Raw genomic sequence first — 21,744 nt, forward strand, 5'->3', positions numbered from 1 at the left:
ACACATATGTACACACAGAGTTTCTGAATGTTAAAGTTATAAATGATGGAATGAGATGGAATATGTTTGAATTGCCATTGGAAGTTATTGAGATAAGCTTCACACAATTATAAAATGTTCTCTAAAAATTGGCAACTTTTTTTGTATGTTATTTTCCCTAATGAGTTCATGCAGGATGAGAAAGAGTTAGTGCAAATTATCTTTGTCATACACTTGAAAAGGCAGAGAGGCAAGTCAGAAAAAGGATAGATTTAAATTATCTTTAAATCTATCTCCTATGTGGCTCTGTTTAAACATCCTCAGGCCAGCTGAGATGAATCATTAAATAAATTCCTGTATTAATACAAGGAAGGCAAAGTAATTTTAAACTTCAGTGTTACCTTAATTTGTACATAAATATCCTTGACTCAAAGGAAATTTTAAAAGAACAGTAGAATCTGTATTTGAAATTCATTCTAGTAAGTAAAAACAAAACTGAGATGATCTTGCTAATAGTTGAGCTGTCCCATGAATGATAAGCATTTGTTAAGTGGTAACCTTCTAGGTTATCATTATATCTGGTTACCATAATGATTAGCTATTTAGGGTCTAAGCCTATGCGTAGGAAAATTTATATACACACACACACAATACATAAAACACAGACACACACACACAACACACACACATCTATAGCATAGGCCAAGGAAAAGAGCCCAGAATTGAAGTATAATCACAAAAAAACTTGTGAAAAGTTGTCATCAAATGTATTACTAGCCAGATTAGCTGAAATGGAGAGTTCTAGGAAAGATACCCAATATGAGCTGAACTGGACGAACACTAGCAGGAGGTTAAATATCATTGTGACAACACATAAAATCCTGAGGATTGAACCAGTGGATAAGAAGGAAGGCAGAAGAGCATGGCAAAGGAATAGTTAACGGGTGAGGAACACTATGAATGATCAAAAACCTAGTAAATGTAGGCATAGAAAATAATAAAGGTGAAAGTCTTTATGGATAAGTGGCTTGAAATGGTTATTTTGTGGCATGGTCCTTGCAAAATATTAGGGAATTAGATTTAGTTCTCAATATTATAGTCTAAATGACGGGGAAAAAAAGATACAGGGATAGTTCAGAGGTGTATAATGCTGAAGTTCACAAAGTCTCGTTCAACAATTCATTAAACTCAGTAATCCTCACATACTTTTAGCTATTATTCCCTCATCCTTGTTCACACACACACACACACCACACACACCCTTTCTGCCACTAATTTCATTGCAGTCATCCACAAGAGTAAATTAAATAACCAGAGCCTTTTGACATCTTGAGACAACTAAACTGTTCTCTAAGACATGTGAAATGACACTGTGAAACGTTATAAACCTTAAATATTGAACTCAATTTGACCCCCAAATTGAGCAGATTACATCTAATCAATTATATCTCAGTAATCTTGATAGGTAGGTAGATAGAAAGAAAATATTTCCTTAAAACGAATGCTTTTTGCCTAGCTAATACTTACCCCCTTCTGAGTAAAGTCCTGGATCCTGGGCGAGGCAAGATTTTCACCCCACCTTCCTTTCAACCTAAGCAGTATATGGGCTCATCAAAATATTTTTCTAAAGAAAAGCAATTCCCCAAATACAGTATAATTGTAACATTCATTGTGCTTAGGGATTACATTTGTTAAATTCAGAAGAAGAGGGGCGCTTGGCACTTGTGCATTATTGGAAATTCCCCAAACACAGACAACAAAAGCTCAGTCAGTTTAATCAAATTATCAGCTTTTCCTCAGTCTGTGTTTAGTCTGTGTTTGTCTAATGTCCGGGTGCATATTTTCTACTTAAGAAAATCAATAAATCTGCTGCTTTAAAAAAAGGCACATTTCAAATGCAGTATACAGCGTATTGCACTATCTGATCCAGCAATCTGTCTGCCTCTGCCCCACAGAAGGAATGAACAAGAAATGTGCCTGACAAGCTTATGAGATGGTTAGAAACTCATGTATGAAGGGAGGGAAACGATGCCATTGAGAAGTGCGCACCATTCACTTCTGATGTTGGGGGGCGGCATGAAATGTGTACCTGAAACTTCTTTCTGCTCTTATGAATGGTTTTGAGGATAATGGGCAGCCCTGATAGGATCTTAGCAATGAAGTAGATAAAGGTGTTTTCTGAGGTAGAATATTTATTCTTGTAATATTCTTTCATCGACATAAAAATTCTTATTTCTCTGTATACCTTGAGGTCTGACAGCATGTCTTCCTTTATTGTTTGCTTTTGTTCTGTAAATGTTTGAATTGTCATTCTAGTGTATGATACTCAGTTTTTACAACCGTGAGAAAATGCTCATCTTGCTCCAGGAAGAGTTCCTCGTGTCCACGTGGCTCTAAGGTTCTCCATTGTTGTCTCATTTTGCAGTAGCACTTCTAGTAAATAATCACGAACAAGTTATTGCCAAAATTCTCTTAAGTATTAATACTTCTGATACATAAGTATTTTAGAAATTTATTCTTGTTAATAAAATCAAAGTTCAGGCTTTTCTTAGATCCAGACAGAAAAATTCAGAATTTTGATGGTAAGAATTTGGCTCTTCCCTGGATTACTTCTGTGTTACAATTAGTGCGTGTGCTCACCTGGACAGGTGGATCTATAGTAAATAAAATCTTACAGGATATTAAAGAATACAGACATTTTGGAAATAAGGTAATTTTTTCCCATTGAGACATTTAAACTTATCAGAAAACAGATGCTGCTTTTCTTAATAACAATCAATAAATTATAGACTGCTACATATGTTATAGTAGAGCTTTTTGCCCTAAAGATTTGCTCACCATTCATCCTCAGAAATGAACTTGTCTTGATATGTCTTTAATCTCTTAACCAGTAGTGATGCCTCTAAATAAGTTGGTCTGAGCAATGACAGTACACTGAGTTTGGTTGCTAAAGAAATGTTATTTACTCTTTCTCCTTCTGTGTTTTTTTGGCGGTGAGGAGATAAGGAGAAATTGTGAAATTTGCATTCCAATGAATTTGTCAAATATTAATAATTGTCCAAGTAATTCATGACATTTTCACTGGTGTGTATGTGTTTGTGTGTGTGTGTGTGTGTGTGTGAGAGAGAGAGAGAGAGAGGGATTATGCTTATAGGGGGCAATAAGTGAGCAAGTACCAGGGAAAGAAAAGAAAGACTATTTAGAACAGTAACCTGAATTCATTCTCAGTAAAGAGAAATTCTGATTAGCTAACTCCCCTTTCCCCTATGACATTTGATAGCAAATGTTTGCTTTGTTTATTATAAAAATGCAAAAGTCACCATTGTCAAATAACTTTCTTATTTCTAATGAATTCTGAAGGAATATTTTCATTTTTGGTGAAAGCTCCCTGGATTTGGTTTGCTGTTTTCTCCACTGTTGTTTATGTGAAGAATTTCTAGGCAGGGTAAAAAAAGGTGTTGCTTGTGCAGAGAATCCGTTTAGTGGAGCAGGCTAATAGGCTGACCAGTCATTAACTAAAACACAGCTGGGAAGAGGCTATAATCCCCCAATTTCCTTCACAAATGCAGTAAATAAATATTCAAATGAAGCAGTGCACACATTTGCATATGTGTTAAACAAAAGCCCAGCTGAAAATCTGGTTGAAAAGCTCTCCTAATGTTCTTCCCTTTTCTACCTACAATTCCTCTACCTGAAGAGTCTGCATTTCACAAATGGCCCCACACCTCTCCATTTTACTTCAAGAATTATCTTAGAAATCATCTGTCTTGCTGACCCCCCTATATTAATTCCTTCATTGAACCTCGTTTTTCAGAGGAATGAGAGCCTCCTATCAAATTAAGTCTCTTTCCTCTTCTTTAGATGTTTTAAATTAAAGTATCCTTCATGTGTAAGATGCCATGGTTACTCTTTGTGTTCTGCTGATTTGTGCATAAAATTCTATATTTTTGGACCCTGGAGCGGTAAATACTTGGGAAATAAAACTTGGAGGCTTGATCGTTGATGCAACTAATTTGTTAACCTCATGGCTGTAGGAAACCGATTCAGATCAGCTTCCTAAATTCCTTAGTCTGTCCTCTGAGATTTCAGGCAAGTGATGTAACATAGGATGCTGTTCGGTTAATTATTCCTCAGAATGAGCCTCAATATCATTACAAATTCCCTATTCTGCTTCTTCTTTCCCTCTCTTGCTCTTATTCCGTGATTGTAATTTCTAGAGTTAGATTCTAGGGCACACCTGACCTTAGGCTCTTCTGGGTTGCTTATCCTGAAGCAGTGTGAGTCCCTCCCAAGGTGAAGAAATATAATTAGAAGAAAAAGAGATCATTCAGTGAGGAGCTTAAGGTAGGACACAAGGGGTTACTTTCTAGGGGAAAAAATAGATTGCAAAAAAAAAATTTAAGTGATTCTGAAAAGAAAAAGAGAAAAAAAGAAATCTCTGCACTTAAAGAAAAAAGCGTATGAAAAATTAGCAAGGTAAAATTGACTTTCACTTGTTTTCAACACTGCTTGTGATTACAGCAGATCTGTCCCACCCCAGTGGGGAAAGAAAAATAAAAGTAGCCAAAGACCCACAGAGTTCCTAGGTTACAGTGAATTTATGCTTTTCCCCCCCTAGTTGTAACAAGTACACTATAATTATTATCATATATATAAAGACATATACAATGATAAATATATATAATCTGCATTTATACATGTATATTTGAATACTATATATAAATATGTTTGCATACATTTAGAAAACACTATTGACTCACAGCAAAGTGAAGTACATAGATTTGAAATATGTGACTCTTACAAGGAAATGGGCTAGTAATAGAAACACTACATCAGAATTTGGGTCTTCAGCATTATATTTTTAAATAAATAATAGAGGAATTATTTTTGCCAACCTGTACTTAAATGCATGCAAGGATCCTTATTAGTGCCTTGTTAGTTGCTTGCTCTACAACATCCTGACGTATTTTAATTCTGCTATACTTAGGAGCAAGTGTAGCTTAAACAGTAAAGCTTTTGAGAGCTGAGATAATAAAAGATTTTTTTTTCTTTTCATTCAATCACGTTTACAAAGCATACTTGTGGGAGAAAGTCACTATCATATAAATGATAATGCTTTGTATTTTTAACAAAACCATGTCGGTATGTTTTGTATTACTCATTTTTTACAAGTAAATTTTTTCCCTGAAATAAGAAAATAAAAGCATTAATACTTGGAGGCTAGTTCAAACATATGCTCTAACTGATATTATCAAAGTACAAAAGGCACTTTTAAGAATCAAGTTGTGTGAATTGTGCTGGATATCTATGAGCATAATTTTGAAGAGGCTTCAAAGCTTTCAAAATGCATATAAAACATGGCAAAATAACAATAGAGATCTCTCTGGGTTTTTTAAATCTACGCTTTATCTTTTGCTTATTTCTTTAACAGGTTGTTAAATTTTTTTTCCCCTGTTCAAGCCACATTGAAAAAGACATGGAGTTAGCTTACTTGATAGCACAAAGGCTTGACAAGATGAAGGTGCCCAAAGGATACCTGTTGAATTTAAATAGACCTTTTTGTTTATTTGCTTGCTCTTCCATTTGAACTTTTCATGAAAACTGGCATCTCCTTATTTTGTTTTATTATCCTCAGAGATGAAAACTTACCCAAAGGATTGTAGTAAAGTCCAAGATAGTACATGTTCATCCACAGCCACGATAGTGTAGCTCCACCAGGAAATCATTTCCCATTTGTGTAGGAGATATACTACAGTTTTCAAATAACTTGCAAATGAATTATCTCTTTTGACTTGCACATTTTATTTTTTGTTGCTGTTGTGTTTATTACTTTAAGCACAAAAAGTTATTTTATAATTACTTTCCCCCCCATCTTTTCTTTTCTTTATGTAAAAGTTCCAAGTTACATCAGATTGTGTGGTGTTATGCCTTGGGTTAGAGCTTCCTAATCAGCTACATGTCACAGATACTGGAATTCATGCAAGTAATCTTAACTTATGAAGTGACAAGAACTAGCAGAGAAAGTGAGGATTTCAGTCATCAGGGCGGGGAGATTTTTATCATTCTGTCTGAGCAAATGCAGTGTGTCCAGCCGTCCAGTCTGAGGTCATGGCTGCCCCAGAGTTTGGGCGGTTGGAGATATTTTGGGATGCTTTCATTAGAAGGTACAGAGTACAGTTAAGAAACAGGCTTGGGGCGCCAGCATATGATTATGGCAAGACGGGCTGACCACTGGGAAATTGCTGAGCCAACAGGCCGAGAGAGTCGGGTTGACCTCCCCTGGGGCCAAGTCCACAGAGAGCCACCTCCTAACACACCTTCTGAGGATAATCCGAAGCACTCAGTGTTCCAAATACTCATCTGAGCAACAGATGTTTCTGTAAGACAAAAGTATTGTACATTTTCAAAGGCTCTGTTTATGAATCTTCTTGCCTTTCTATTTTTAAAGGTGCTTGTATCCAAAAAATATCCCTTGTATTTACTTTAGAATGATCCAACGTCCTTGCTGCCCATTTCATTGGTGGTGGTGGTTGGTGGGTGTGGGTCTGGGGGGTGGGGTGGGGGAGGTAGGGTGGGGGAGGTTGTTGCAGAAAAGCTCTAACCACAATGCAAGAGTCACTCACTTAGCAGGCTGCAAGTTACCAAGAGCTTGTTCAGAGAACCATTATATAAAGCAGGTATTTTTTAGACTTCTTATGTTTAATGACATTTAATGCTTCTGGATAAAATCTTTCCACTTTCAATTTGTGGTTAACAAAATATTTCTTTCCTTCTGTGTTTCTTGCTGCTTATAGCACCCAAACTCGATGTTTTTTTTTTTTTTCTTGATTTTCAAGCAGCCTGTTTATACAAAGCATGAAAAAGAGTTAAAATGAGAGAGAATTTAGAGAAGGTGTCATTTGATAACCATGACAACTCAGAAGGCAATAAGAAATTTGGAATCTAATATTTGTTTTATGAGCATTAGAAAACCTGGCAATTGAAGCAACAGCCCTCTGTTACCTGGCATAGTCAGAGCATGGTTGAAATAGAATAAATCTGAAGAAAATGGGAAAATGTTAATTTGATAACTTGGAAAGAAAAAAATACATAGTAAAAATCTACTAATGTCAGTTTTTAATCATCTCACTACATCTCACACTATTTATTTGGGAAGGAAAAAAAAACCCAACAATGTTATCCACGGATGCCTCCATGCCTATCCATCCTCCATCCTCACTTCCTTTCCCGCTCCCAGTACACTTCAAACAACCCTACATGAGGTTTGAATTGGGCACTAGTGTGTCTGTTTTCTTAACAGAAAAAAATGAAATAAAATGCTAAGCAAGATAAATTAATTACAGTAGACTCAAATTTCGTTAAAGCATTGACTCTTAGGGTGTCAGGGATTTCGATTTAATTCAGTTTGATTTAAGTAAATCCCTTGAGCTTTTCTGAATCAAAATTTATATTTCAAATTTGGATGCTATAAGAAGCAAAAGTGCAGTGTATATCAACTAAAACAGGCTAAGCCCAAACCAGCAGTGACTATGATTGTCAGGTTTCTCCTAAGAAGACAACAGATCAACAATAATGAAAATGAAAGTTTCTACAGAAAAAGCAAATCTATAAAAAATCAGGTCCTACTTACCACTTTATAGTTTGCCTTCATTTGTGTGCGTGTGCGTGTGCCTGTGTGTGTGTGTGTGTGTGTGTGTGCGCGCGCGCGGGTACTTTTCCTGGCTACACATTTGCCTCTTCTCTAATTTATTTCCTCCCTTATTGTTTCTTTCCCTTTCCTCTTTTAAATATATCTTAAGGTCTTCTTCAGCAATTCTAGGCCATCTGTCCTCAGCGTACTAAATAAGCATTCATGGACACATGGCTGCCTCCTCCAGACTGACAAAGGCTCTTTAGTATAGCTAAGAGAAATGACCCAACAGCAGTGGTAAAGAGGCCTAAAAATATTTAAAGTAAAAAAAAAAAAAATAGCAAGACCCACCAACTTTCTCTTTGCTTGACTCCCCCATTTTTCTTAAGTTTATTTTATGTTTTACCATTGGAATCTGCCCTAACAGAATACATTTGCATAATTGCCTGCCAAATTGGATATAAGCTTATTTTTAAAGGTAAAGGACCCTTATATCAGGAAAAAGAAATTAATAAAAAAACTACCTTTAACTTCCTTTTAAGACATGGCTGCATATATTCTCCGGTAGTATAATTGGCAAACATTTAGAAGAAGAAAGGTGATTATGTTTAAGAAGCACTCCTGAAATTTCCACTTTTATAGTAGATACAAAAGGGTTGGTAGATATATATATTTTAGTAGCTTAATAAGGATGCACCCAGATAGCATTTTCAGATAACTTACATAAAGTGTAAGGCATTAAGGACTCACAGTTTTTAAAAAAGTATTCAGTGGATTAAATTTTTACATAAAAGACTTGGACTCTTAGTTCTTTTTTTTAGTTGACCAGTCTTGGATATTTTTCATACTATATAGAAAATTAACTTGTTTTATTTCCAATGAATACTATTTTCTTATATGTTTGTTAGTTTATTAAAGCATTTTATCTAATGAAAAATATTTTAATTGGATGTAAATTATCACTTTATTTTTTCACAACAGATGCTGTGTGAATTACATGAACTTATATGAATTTCTGAGCTACTCATAAGTATTCAGAAAACTGCTAAAACCTGTTAACTGAATAGAAAATAAGATATTTCTATCTTCTCTATGGCCTAAACATTGCTTATGTAAAAATTGTTAGGCTCTTCCCCCATCCTGAAACTTATTAATGTATAAGCAAGTGTTTTTTTCATTCTTACACCTATAACATATATGCTTATACCTATACAAAATATAGCCCAAAGTGATATCTTCTAGAACTTACATCACAAAATGGCTGAACGCTACCTGTCATATATTTTATAGTAAAAGAAAAAAACTTTGCTCAACATTGCTGTCATCTATAGTCCATCATAAATCGTCCCTTAGAGTGTTTCTGGCTTAATTTCAGTTATTACTAGTTAATTTGCAAAAAAAAAAAAAATGTTTCTTCTAAAAGCCTACAATAAAAAAATTCAGCAAATTGTTTTTTTATGATTACTAGAAAGAAAGAAAGGAATATTTTTAAAATGGCCCTCAAATTAGGATGGCAGGAACAGAGCGAGTCATCTGGTTTGATGCCACAGAATGGAACTCAGACATCAGAAGAACTATTATCTCATCTGTTTGAAACACAAACCAAGTTTTCCAGTTTTACAAACCCTCTTTGAAAAATATATATTACGGCATATATGCTATTAAAACTGTTCTTATGAGTACTTTTGTTTGTGTGTGGAGCGGATAGAGGCAGTGAAGTGGGACAAGAAGGAACTGAATTTAGGTGATGATGAATTTCATTAAGAACTATAGGTGTTCATCAGTGTGTGTCTTACAGCAGTCAGTGGTTTTTTATAGAATGTTTTCCCCCTTCAAAAAAAAATCTAGGGGATGTTCAGTGGGTTCTTTTGTTGTTCAATCTGTTAATTAGAATTTTGCCACAAATCTTAATGAGGAACAAAGTATGGCAAAAAGGTCTTATTTTAAAATTTAGAAAACATGAATGCCAAAATCAAAGTTGGAATTATAAACATGAGTGGAAAGATACCAAAAGATTTTATATGTTTGAAAATAAAAAGCACAGCACCCTCTGAATAACATAAAACTAGAATTAGAGATATGTCCAGGATCTGATCTGGGAAGGCAGCAGGATCAAAGCAGCAGAACTCTGTATGGATAACAGATAAAATGCCCGTATATTTACATTTTTATTTCAACTGGCAGTGAGAGTATATTACAGTTCTAACTCAGAGTTTTCCAAATGTAGGATAAATGGGACTGCTTCATCTCTAATACACTAAACCATCCCCCACACACACACACAAAAAAAAAAGGGGGTGGGAAAAAAAAGAAAAAAGGAAAAGGAAAAAAGAGGTTGGAAAGAGAGACCAGGAAGTAGAAACAGGGTCAGTCCAACCCTTCCTAAATATGACTTAAGTGACAGCTGTAAGACATGTCTTGAAAACTTTTTGGTCCTGTTAATGATAAGTTTTCTTGAGTAATTTTTTCCAGTTTGCTGTGTCAAATTCTTTTGCTGCTGTTGTGGTGGTTGTGTCGAATTCTTGATGAATAACAATGATAAAAAAACTTGAACCCATACATCTTCTTTATATTTTAAATTAATTTTATAGGAAAATAATAGGCCAAGTACTTATAGACACTGCATTTGAAAATAAGCCCTAAATTACAGAAGCAGCAATTGCACTCTCTGGGAAGCAACGTAACATAATGGAATAATACAGACATTAAAATCAAAAGGCCTAAATTATAAATTCGTACTCCATTTCTTACCAGGTATGTGGCCCCTGTCAAATTACATACCTCCCTGAGCCTCAGCCTCCTCCTCTGTAATCAGGAGATAATAATTGCTTCATCATGGACTGATTATGAATACTAAACATGATAATATATGTAAAGTGCCCAAAAGAGGTTTGGGCCCATAGTGGGTACTTAGAAAATGTAAAGTCCCCCACCCCTGCCTTCCTCATCTTGTACTGTCTAATGGCACATGATCAGCTTGATCACCAAAAAGTGATTGCTCAGAAATTTTCTGGAACAATGAGATATTCTTTGGGATATTTTTCATATTGAAGTCAACAGTCTTCGTAATGAAGACTGATCAATGCAAAGTGGATTTTCATATTTAAAAGATGTATGTGGGTGATTCTGGTAGGGGAGTTTTCTTTCAAAAAGTCCCCTTATTGGGAGCCATAATTATCATGAGTTATGAGTACACTAAAAAGTTATCAAAATTATTACTTTCCTAACAAATTTTCTTTAATTCATGTATATACAGTCCCAATCCACATTTCAGAGAATACAAATATGGAACATGAGCCATTCAAAAAATACTTAGAGTTGTGTTAGTGTCAAATAAATTTTATAAACATACAGACCCCCTTTTGGTACATATACTGTAGATGGAACTAACAACTAGTAAACCTTGTGCAAAACAACAATTTTACAGAAAAGAAATCAATATTCCTCAAAGAAAAAAAACCTTTAAAAAATTATACCATACCATAATGCTTTATTAACTTTTAATTAATTAATGCTTCAAAACTTAAAACAAATATCTATGGCCTAAGAAAAAGAATTTACTTCTGATGAGTAATATAAATAAACATTTTGTCACTATTTAGATTTTTTTTGGAAGTCCTCATGGCCTTCTGCCAAGAAAGTCCATAAGTGTGGAGTTTTATTATAGTAATTCTGGAGAAAGAGTATGAGCAAATATAATGGTGTCACTTGTCATAATTTAAAAATTTATAAATGTCCATCTTTAACTGATTACATTGTTTTTTATTTAAATATATGAGCATGTATGTACACACACTCACACACCTGCTCCTTGATTTTAAGCATTTAACTGTGCTCACAGAAATACCACTCAAGCGTTGTTCTGGAGTAATCTCACAAATAAACAGAGAAATACAGTAGGACTGCATAAGAGTTACTTGCGTTTTATTTTACCTATATTATAAAGGGCTTAAATATTTTTTTTTGGAGTCTAGAAATACCTAATGGAACTGATAATACCTAGCATAATGCCAACATCTAACTTTGCTTTCCACCTACAGCATAAACAGTTTAAATTAATGTAAAAACAGAAGCACAAATACTTTGCCAGAATCTGTTATATAAACTAGCAATAATCACTTTCTCTTATTGTCAGAGAGGAGAATACCACAGAAGTAAAGGAGAGAGAAAGAGGCTATAGGGGAAAAATATAGAGTGTGAAGTATATGAAAGGAAAAGGCTAACAAAAAGGAAAATGATAGATTCTGGCTGAAAATTAGTATTATTTCATAAAATTTTGGTTAGATTTACAAGACAACAAGTTAAATTATTTCTGGTTAGTTCAGACAGTGAAAATATTCATCTGGATTGGTCCTAGTGTGCATTTGAGTTTCTGTCTGAAGAGCATACTTTGATTATAAATTTATAATCCTGTGCTTTATCCCTAGCCAGAATAGAAACAGTCTAGTGAAAAGAGTTGAAGCATTATTTTCATTATAGCCTCTGATTTTGTAAAAAGATAAAGAATGGCATTCTTTTTAAATTTTTTAAAATGTGTATTTGTGTATTTATTTATAATTGAAACCCAAATGTACACAGTACTGTATGTCCAATGTATTTCAACAAAGAATGGTATTCTTTAAGTTTCTGCAAGTCGAGCTGTGAGCATGATCAGGATAGGCAGGGTTATCCTGAGATAGCAGCCCCAAAACTGCAGTAGATTAGCACAACATACATGAGCTTCTTGCTCATTCCAGAACACCTGGGAACTCTTCTACTTCTCACTTCAGGCAGATGATGTTTCTATCATCTGGAAAGTTACTGGTTGCCTTGGTAGTAGAAGTGAGGAGCAAATTGAACTTTTCTTTTAAAGATACCATCTTGAGGTGACACATGTCACCTCTTCTTCTCACATTTCATTAACCAAAGCAATTTGTGAGGATATAAATTTGTTTCATGTCACAAGGACAGGGAAATGCCGTTTTACCTTATGACCAAAAGAAGAGCTACTAGTGGCCAATCACCGTTAGACTAACCAGTGGGAAGGCTGAGTGGTCAATTTTGCGTATTTTCATTGTGGTTGATAATAATTCTCATCATAACGAATACGTGGAAACCCACATTGAGTAACACGGTCAAAATTAATGAATAGCTTGTCCTTTATAGTTTTGTTTCAGACAAAAAAAAAAAAAAAAATAGTCCCCTACTTGCCAAGATCCTTTTTCCTACAAAGTTTTTCCACGGGAGGACAGCCAGTAGAAAATTGTCGGACTTTAAAAAACTTAATTATTACAATAAAAATTCTAAAGTCTCACTATATGAAGTCTCAGTAACCTCTACATAACTGTGCTATAGATACCATCTTCTCAGTTTGTTTTACATGCTATCTTTCTATATTGGAAGTCAGAACTCCTGTTTTATCCAAAAATGCCTCTGGATTGACATCGCCACTATGGCTCCAGTTGCTATTGCTGTGCTGTTGCCAAGGCAGCCAAAATACAGACCCGGGTTCAGAGTAGGTGCTGGGTGTGTTGAGGGTAGTCACTTCCACTTTCATGAATACAGCTGCTCTGAATGTGACAAATACCATTATCATCATGGTCTTATTAGCTCCCAACCACAAGGTGCTATCTGAACAAATGCTTGGTTTTAACTGTCAGACCCTTGAATATGTCACATTTTTCTTTGGATCTTTGGGTTATTGTAACAGCTGTTTGTAAACATTGTAAAGCCTACATTAGGTACAGAATGGGTAAGAATATTTTGACCCAAATGTCTGCCCTCTGAACCACTGTAAGGAATGCAGCATGTCTGCTGACACTTAAAGCAGTAGATTTAAATAGCAACCAGGATCAACTTCCAGCTGAATAAGTCAATAGGCATTTTCGGTTTCGGCCTCCATCTGGGTCAGTTTTCTTTCATCGGCTGGACTGAGAACGTCCATGGGTATTCAGTCCATACTGAAAAACAAGGGGGGGCGGTGGATAGCAAGTAGGTATTTCCACGAAGATTTTGTCTAGGTCGTACTTTCACTAAAAGTCTAATATATGATCTTCGATAGTTGAAGTTACCAGTGCTTGTCAAAAAGCATTCCTTTTCTTTAGAAACAGGGACACGAGCAACTTTAGAATTTGTCATGCTCTGATCTCTTTCATTCTGTAAATACCCCATGCTATTTTATGTACTGGTAATGAGTTAGATATTTCTAGTGCTTGCCTGGTAAGCAGTCATGAGGGCTGTTGTAATAAATAAATAGTAAGAGCACATTGCTCTGATAATAGCAACTTTCATTGAAGGATGTGAATGTGCCTTGCAAAAAGGGTGATACAGAATCCTTAGAAAGGCTTTTATTAGCAGAAATGTAATACAATGATTTTTAAGCAAAACAGGAGCGCAGAGTGGAAAGAGAATCTCTGACATTGTGTTTCTAGTGTCAGTTGTAATTTTGGACACGTAGGCCCTCAACCCAAGCAGGTGAGAGGCTACAAGAAATTCTAGTATGAAAATGCACTTATGGCACATTGAATATTATGTGAAATACCATCCTCAGGATTTCTAGATTTTATACGTACTATTTATCTCCCAACAAAGTATATTAGATGGTCACCTTTGGAAGTAGCCAAATGGTATATATCCAGTTGAAATTTTACTTAGGATTAAAAATAAGACTCTTACAATAATAGAGTAAGAGTCTACTTTTCACAGGATAATCAGATAGATATATTGCAGCCATGACCCTCAAAAGTTAAAAATGTTTTCCACCGAGCTTGCTTAAATGCAGTAAACTACTGTAAGTGTGTGTGCATATATACATAAACGACTATAACAACAGAGGTATAATTCATGTAGTTATCTCTAAAATAAGTTTCTCAAAGAAAATCTTAAAAGTGTTTGGGTCATAGGTTAGAATTAAATGCATCACTTAGTAAAAATGTGATGGGGTGACAGGACGCAGTCAGTTTAAATTCGCTACAGATAATCAAGAATTGGCTAAATGTGGGACATAAGATTTCATTTAAAAATGCAAGGGAGTCCTTTTAATGTTTTCTTTTCATGTGATGGTCGAACAAATTGAGGTTTGTTCTAGTCTCAACATACACACAGAATCTCAAAATGAAACAGGCAAAGTTGTGTTCTGCTCTTTTATAGGGTGATGATGTTTGTGAAGTTTCTCACTTTGTTCACATGTTGCCTTGAAATAAAGAAGGCACTTTCATTTGAGCATGTGTCCTGAATTTCTTTATAAAATTAAAATTGAAAATGGAGGCTAGGAATAGTGACTGAAATCTCTTACATCTGTTTTGTCATGAAAATTATTCTTTGTCAAAGCTGGCCCTATATAAGTGGTGAGAAGGAGTAAATTTTTGTTCTATTGCCTTCTGGATCTCTTTTTATTATTTTAGTGTATATTCTAGTACATTTTTCTAGATTGTATTTCCACTCCAAAGCCCCGAGGAGCCCACCGTTTAGTACCCCTTAGGAATGTAGGGTTTTTAGGAAGTGCCCTATCTGTATGTTTTCTTTATTCTCACCCATCGATTGTTAACAGTATTCTGAAGTAGAGTTCTGAGTGCCGTGGACTATAATGTAATGATACCAATATATTACACATCCTATATAACAAGCAAGCAAACATCTGTTCTGTTCTATCAAGGGATTTTGTTCAGAGAATTATGTATAGAAATAATGTTGCAAATGGTTGCTGTATTTCTAAATTCATAGAAAACAAAATCTTGAGCTTATATTTAACATTGAGTACCCCTGCTCCCCTCCTGGCTGCTCCTTCTCCTGATCTGAAATGTCAGTGTCCTAGAATAGGTGATTTCAGCTGTGTTGGTAGAAAACTATCTGAGATTACTAATTCCCACTCTTTCATGAAAGTGCAAATGACTTTTAATCCCATAAACTCCCAAAGGTCAAGTGGTTAGAATAGTTGTTACTGAAATAAATCATGTCTTCATAGAATCATCATAATACAACAGAAAAACTACAGTGAAAAATGTTCAGATTATATGTAAGGATTTATTTTGCAGCCAACACATGGGCATATCATACCAGTCTAGACTTTTGCCTCTGGATCTTTTTGTCTATATGATTTAGGGACCGTTTTCATTTTCAACTTCGTGCACCATAGAATCTGTAAAAAGTCCCGTTGGTCTACATTGTGGTTCCCATTTCAGCAGCTGCAAGGGACTAGTGTGTGGGAAAAGTGTGGCAGGAAAGAAGGTATTGTGTACATTGATTTGAGGTAAATCAGAAACCCTGGGTATTTGCATTCAACTAGGGACTTTCTGGGGATAGTGACTTAACTGGAACTGTGAGGTGTTCAGACTCTGTGGAAGGCAGTTGAAAAAATAATTAAGTTTCTCAAATCACACCATTTGTGTGACCTTTCATTTTTATTATTTGTAACTCAGTATTCATTTTTGCAAATTTCTAAGTGAAATACTAGTTTATAAATCATGAACCCGGCTTTCCAGCCATGGTCCTAGAAATGACTAATTCTGTGTTCTTAGGAAAATCACTTCATCTCTTTGGGTCTCAGTTCTCTGATGAATCAAATGAAGTTGTGGTTCTAGCTGTGCCTCAAAAGATGGTGGAGACCCAATAAACTATTAGATACAATCATGCTTAGATAAAGTTAAGTGCATTATGCAAAGTTAATCTATTTTAATTAAATACTATAAGAGAGAACAAAATGCTACCTTAAAATATTTTCTCTTCCTCTTTATTAGAACTAATTTATTGTAGAAATGAAGTTCAATATTTAGGGAAATTAAAATGTCACTACTTTCTTGAAACTGAAATTAACTGTGCTTTCAGATTTTATAAAGTAATTGTTGGGATACCTACGTACAAATGCTTATTTTCTGCCTTTTAGAATGCTAGGAATCTCAATATACTTCTAAGGATCCTTTAACACTTGAGACAACGTAGATCTATCTCCCTTTTATGGTCTGTGCCTTTTTCTTTTATTCGCGGGGTACCAAGTTTTATTCTAGGTACGGATTCGAAGATATTTGAACATATGTGATAAACTAAAATTAAACTAAACTAAAATTAAACTAAAACTGAACTAAAATTAAAAATAGGGTTTTAATTTTATATCATACAAAGCATTTATTAGAGTGCATGGGTTTATTTTGGAATTCAAGAAACAGCCTTTGGTAACTTTAAGATGTAATTGAGGAAATATTTCAGGGGATTGGGTCCTGTGTTTAACAGATTGAAATGGAGACAAGAAAGAGTAAAGCTTTCTATATTATTGTCGCTGAGGTCCATTTATACCCACAGTACATGAAGCATTAGAAAATACAAGTCAAAATGAAGTATATTCAGCCCGACGGTTCTACTTTACTCAAAAAGATGGTCTAGGTGCAAAACCAAATGCTGTATGACACGTTTTATAGATTGCCATTGCATAGATTTAGGATTATGGCATGTGTCATATTACATGTATAATTGATAGCTCCGTTTGATGAAAATCTGAATTTCAACTATCGATACTCCTACTCCAAAGTATTTCACAATGGATCTTATTCTTTCTAAACTCTGAAACATCATAGTACATACCAAATATAGAACACAAAACCAATTAGGAACAGATTTCAAATATATCTTTATAATACATGTTTATTATACATATTGATATATGTAAATACATACACATATATAATCTCAAATCCTCTCAATATTCTATCACAAAATCAGCTTTTTTTCCTGGATTTATGTTATTATACTTTAAAATTATTCTTATCTTTTTTATCTTTGAAGCCCTCTGGTAACTCTGTAAAATATCCAGACATGTAACATGCACTGATTTATTGAACATTAAGGTGACTTGAGTGCCAAAACCAGATACTTGGGAATTTAGCAGACTTCGGCTGCCTTTGAATCAGTTCATTGTTCAGAATTTCCACAGAATGCAGATTGGACCAGGTGGGCTCCATTTTGTCCCTTGCTAAGTAACTTTGCCCCAGGGAGTTGGAGAAGTATATCCACTTACCTCTAAAATGAAAATGATGAAGGTGAAAGGGTGACTCAGAAATTTGGGTGTCACCTTGACTCCTGACTCTCCCTTGCCCCTACTTCTGATGAACACCATGTCTGTTTCTTAAACCTCTGTTATATTCCTGAGTTTCTTTACCACATCCTCTCCAGTCACCATTATTTCCCCCCTGAATCACTGAAACAGTTTCCAAAGTGGTTTCTTATAGTTTAGCTCCCCTGAAATTAGCTTTCCATATTGCAGTGAATATAATCACCCCAAAATTCAAATCAGATCTTTTCCCTGCTGAAAAGTCTTCTTCCACTTCCCGTAGTCTGAAGGCCAAATGGATCAGTTTGCTTTTGTTGGTTCATGTTCATCTTTTATATGGTTGGTTTTCCTCAACTTTCTCAAGATTTTTGGATGTGTAGTCACATTTACAAATGATGGGCTGTACTGAATAGCAAAGGTAGGTGGCACATACTCTAGTTCAGGACTGTTTCCCATGACACCACTCCCCTCATTGAGAATCAAGCTGAACAAAGGTTCTGCATAAGTAGGGAAAGTCAGGGGAATGTTTAAACGGGTCAGTCTCTTTGATATATCCCTGGGAAAAAAGCAGGTTACAGAACAGGAACCTCCTCCAGGCCTAGTATATTCCATTCCCCAAATGGAGTGCATTTTGTTACTTAAAATCTCTTTTTTTCTGGGTGTCCGTGGCAGCCCAGAGGTGTGTTGAGGTCTGCTCAACTTCCCTCTCAGACAGCAGCATCTTTACAAGATAACTTTCTTAGGAACACTTGCGTGTGCCCACTTGATTTTCAGAACAGCTCTTGGGCTTTCATTGCTAAGCAAAAGCCTTTGCTGCCAAACTATAGCTCTGTTTACACCCGTAGAAGTAGAAGAGCTCACCTTCCCCAGCTGTTTGGAAAGCAGATTACTAAACAATGACCTAGAATTGCTGCCTGGTCTATCCCTGTCCTCTGTGTTTGTTGATTCACCTTAGAGATCCCTCATGACTTTTGTTGAATTTTATCTTTCATTTCTCCACCAGTCATCTTTCATTTGTTCTCTATCATCCCAGAATTTTTATAAAATTTTGATTCACTGATGATACACATTTCTTGTTTCCCAGAGTGTCATGGTCATGGTATCATTCACTTTAATTCATCATTTCTATTCAGAAAATTTGAGAGAAAGAAAATACAGACTGGAGTTCAGTTGACCATTTTGAACTAGAAGATTAAGTTTACCTTTAATTTTTCTGGAAAAATAACTTGAATAAGTAACTTAATAATTAAATCGAACTCACAGTTTTAAACACCTTTAAGGATTTTAGAAGCTATGTGTCCGTCGGTGGGTAAATGGCTAACGAGGTTGTGGTATATGTTTACAGTGAAATATTATTCAACCATTTGCAATAACATGGATGGACCTTAAGGAAATTATGCTAAATGAGATAAGTTAGAGACAAATACTGTGTGATGTCATGTAGTATGTGGAATGAAAACAAACAGCCTCAGAAAAACAATCAGAATTGTAGTTACCAGAACCTGGGAGCATAAGGGGGAATTGGATGATGGTGGTCAAAAGGTACAAACTTTTAGTTTTAAGGTAAATGAATACTAGGAATGTAATTTAGAATGTGATGAACATAGTTAGCACTGCTCTATGATATATTTGAAAATTGTTAAGAGAGTAAATTATCATCACAAGGAAAAAAGCATTTTTCTTTTTTAATACCTGCATCAGATGATGGATGCTAACTTACTATGGTAATCATCTCATAATATATGTAAGTCAAATAATTATGCTGTATACCTTAAATTTATACAATGACGTATATCAGTTATACCTCAGTAAAAAAGGAATTTCAAAAATATTCTAATAATTTACATTTTTATCCTTCAAGAATCAATTTATTTATTATTTATTATTTTTATTTTTTAAGAATCAATTTATAAAACAAAACTATCTGACCATATCAAAATTAATAAAATTAAAATTGTCTTTATAAAGATTCTGTTTCTCAGTTCAGACAGATATCATTTTGAGGAATTTTAATTTGTTAATTATAAAATACCAATAATCAATGATATGGAGATGAATCAAACTGATGATTAGTGAATATACCATTTTCTTGCTAAAACATAATAAATGATATTTAGGCCATTTTCAGTTATTTAAACAAAACCTTATTTATTATGCCAGTCCTCGGCCAATCTTCTTGATGATTCTTTCCATCACAGTATAATTTTCAATTATCACATTTTCTTAAAGTCAATTGAAATTATAGTAATTAATGGAGATTAACTAAATTATATACCTTTTTGAACTCTCCTAACAACTAGAAGATCACTGACAAATGATTCAGTAAAGATTTGAAAACTATCATAATATACCCCTAGGAACTGGTTATTTTAAGAGATACATAATGGTAAAAAAGAAACAGAAAGGATCAAATACATGGGGTCTTTCTTCTCAAAATGGCTACTAATATTATTGATGGGCACCAAACATTAATCCCCACTGAAATCTAGTGTTAGAAATTAGTCTATGGGTTGTACATACATTTCACACAGAAATTCCATTAAATCTGTCTGAGAGGATAACCCATGGGACCAACAAAAAATGGTTCTGTGGTAGGAAATGACTTTTAACTAAAGGTTAAATAAAATTGTACTGATGCTATTTTAAACTGATTGCTCAAGACAGTAATTCCTTTTGAATGGTCCTTAGTTCGGTTTGCTCTCTACTTTTTTTTTTTAATCTTCAGTACCCCTTTATATTTCCCTCATGGTTGTATTTTCATCGCCATGTGCTTCTGTCAGTCTCCCAAATCAAATCCTTTTGTCCAGGACCTACCAGTGGTTGTCTTAGCCTTCACAGAGGTCTAGATGTGTGGGAAACCTCCTCATCCTTTTACCCCAGTCCCCCATGATTATCTTTTGTTCCATCACCAGTCAGGAGAAAAGGCAAGTATAAACTTGGTTAGATGTTTTTATTATGGGTCTTAACCTTGTAGACTAAAATTCTAAATGGTGGATGACAAAACAGTGATGATAATTTAAACTACTCAAGGCTAAAATAACCTAAAAGTCATTATTTCTATTGCTGATCTGTCCAAAATATCTCGCAAATTATACATATCATTATAGTCTCTATCTTTTATCTTGAAGAGAAATATTTTTGTCTCAAAATAGTATAAAAGCAGTGCATATAGGCGCCTGGGTGGCTCCATTGGTTAAATGTCCATCTCAGTTTTGGTTCTCAGGGTGGTGAGATCCAGCCCCATGTTGGGTATCGGGTTCTACTCTTGGTGTGGAGCCTGCTTAGATTCTCTCCCTCTCCATCTGCTCCCCATCCCCCCACCCCCGCCACTTGCATGCATGCTTTTTGTCTCTTGAATGAACAAAAAAAGAAAGAAAGAAAGAAAGAAAGAAAGAAAGAAAGAAAGAAAGAAAGAAAGAGAAAAAGGAAAAGGGAGGGAGAAGTGGTACATAAATATAACTATTTAAATGTTTTCTAGCTATTCTATCTATATGAATATCCATTTTAAATTAAGCTTACACCTAATAATGCCTTTGCATTAAAGTTATGATTAAAGTACAACTTTGAAACTTAAGCCCTGATATACTGATACTCAACTTTTCTCTTTATAGTACTAACAACAACAGTTCTCACAATTCTTACATTCCTAAAAGCCAAACTCTCTTCCTAAGTTACAATTACAGTGCATTCTAGAAAATCATTTTAATAGTTGAGTAACTACTTTAGGTAAAATGGGTGTCTCTAACACATATGATTGTGTTTTTGATGTAGAGAGGTTTAATATTTGGTAGTAGGTGAATTTTAACAAGGCGAGGTGAAATGGATTAAAAGGAAGGTTTTAGTTTTCATATTTTCAAATGGATTTAATTCAAGAACTAAGGCACATTTTGTATAGAAAATATCTAGTTCTTCTTCAGACTTTTTTATGAGAGGTTGGCTATTAATGCTGACTGGACTTCTCTATAATTTGATCTTAGAGAGTTCACACTGCCCAACTATTTAGGGTGCCTAAGAATTGGAAAAATGAGAGTACTCAAAGATATCAGATAACTGAAAAAAGTATATGGCCATACCACCCTGAACGCGCCCGATCTCATCAGATAACTGAAAAAAATAG

General features: G+C 34.8%; 1 protein-coding gene and 1 long non-coding RNA gene across 11 annotated transcripts in view; one reads left to right on the plus strand and one right to left on the minus strand.

The window, feature by feature from the left end:
• Nucleotides 1-21,744, plus strand: part of LOC144293967 (uncharacterized) — a 1,010,193-nt gene that overhangs the window by 741,093 nt on the left and 247,356 nt on the right. The gene's annotated exons all lie outside the window — the stretch shown is intronic.
• LOC144294061 (uncharacterized) lies at nucleotides 6,019-7,711 on the minus strand. Its single transcript, XR_013361457.1, has 2 exons — nucleotides 7,610-7,711; nucleotides 6,019-6,356 (listed from the first exon to the last, which is right to left on the minus strand). It is a non-coding gene; the product is annotated as an uncharacterized LOC144294061 (long non-coding RNA).

The sequence above is a fragment of the Canis aureus genome, chromosome 2 (assembly GCF_053574225.1).
Source record: "Canis aureus isolate CA01 chromosome 2, VMU_Caureus_v.1.0, whole genome shotgun sequence".
Classification (NCBI taxonomy): domain Eukaryota; kingdom Metazoa; phylum Chordata; class Mammalia; order Carnivora; family Canidae; genus Canis; species Canis aureus.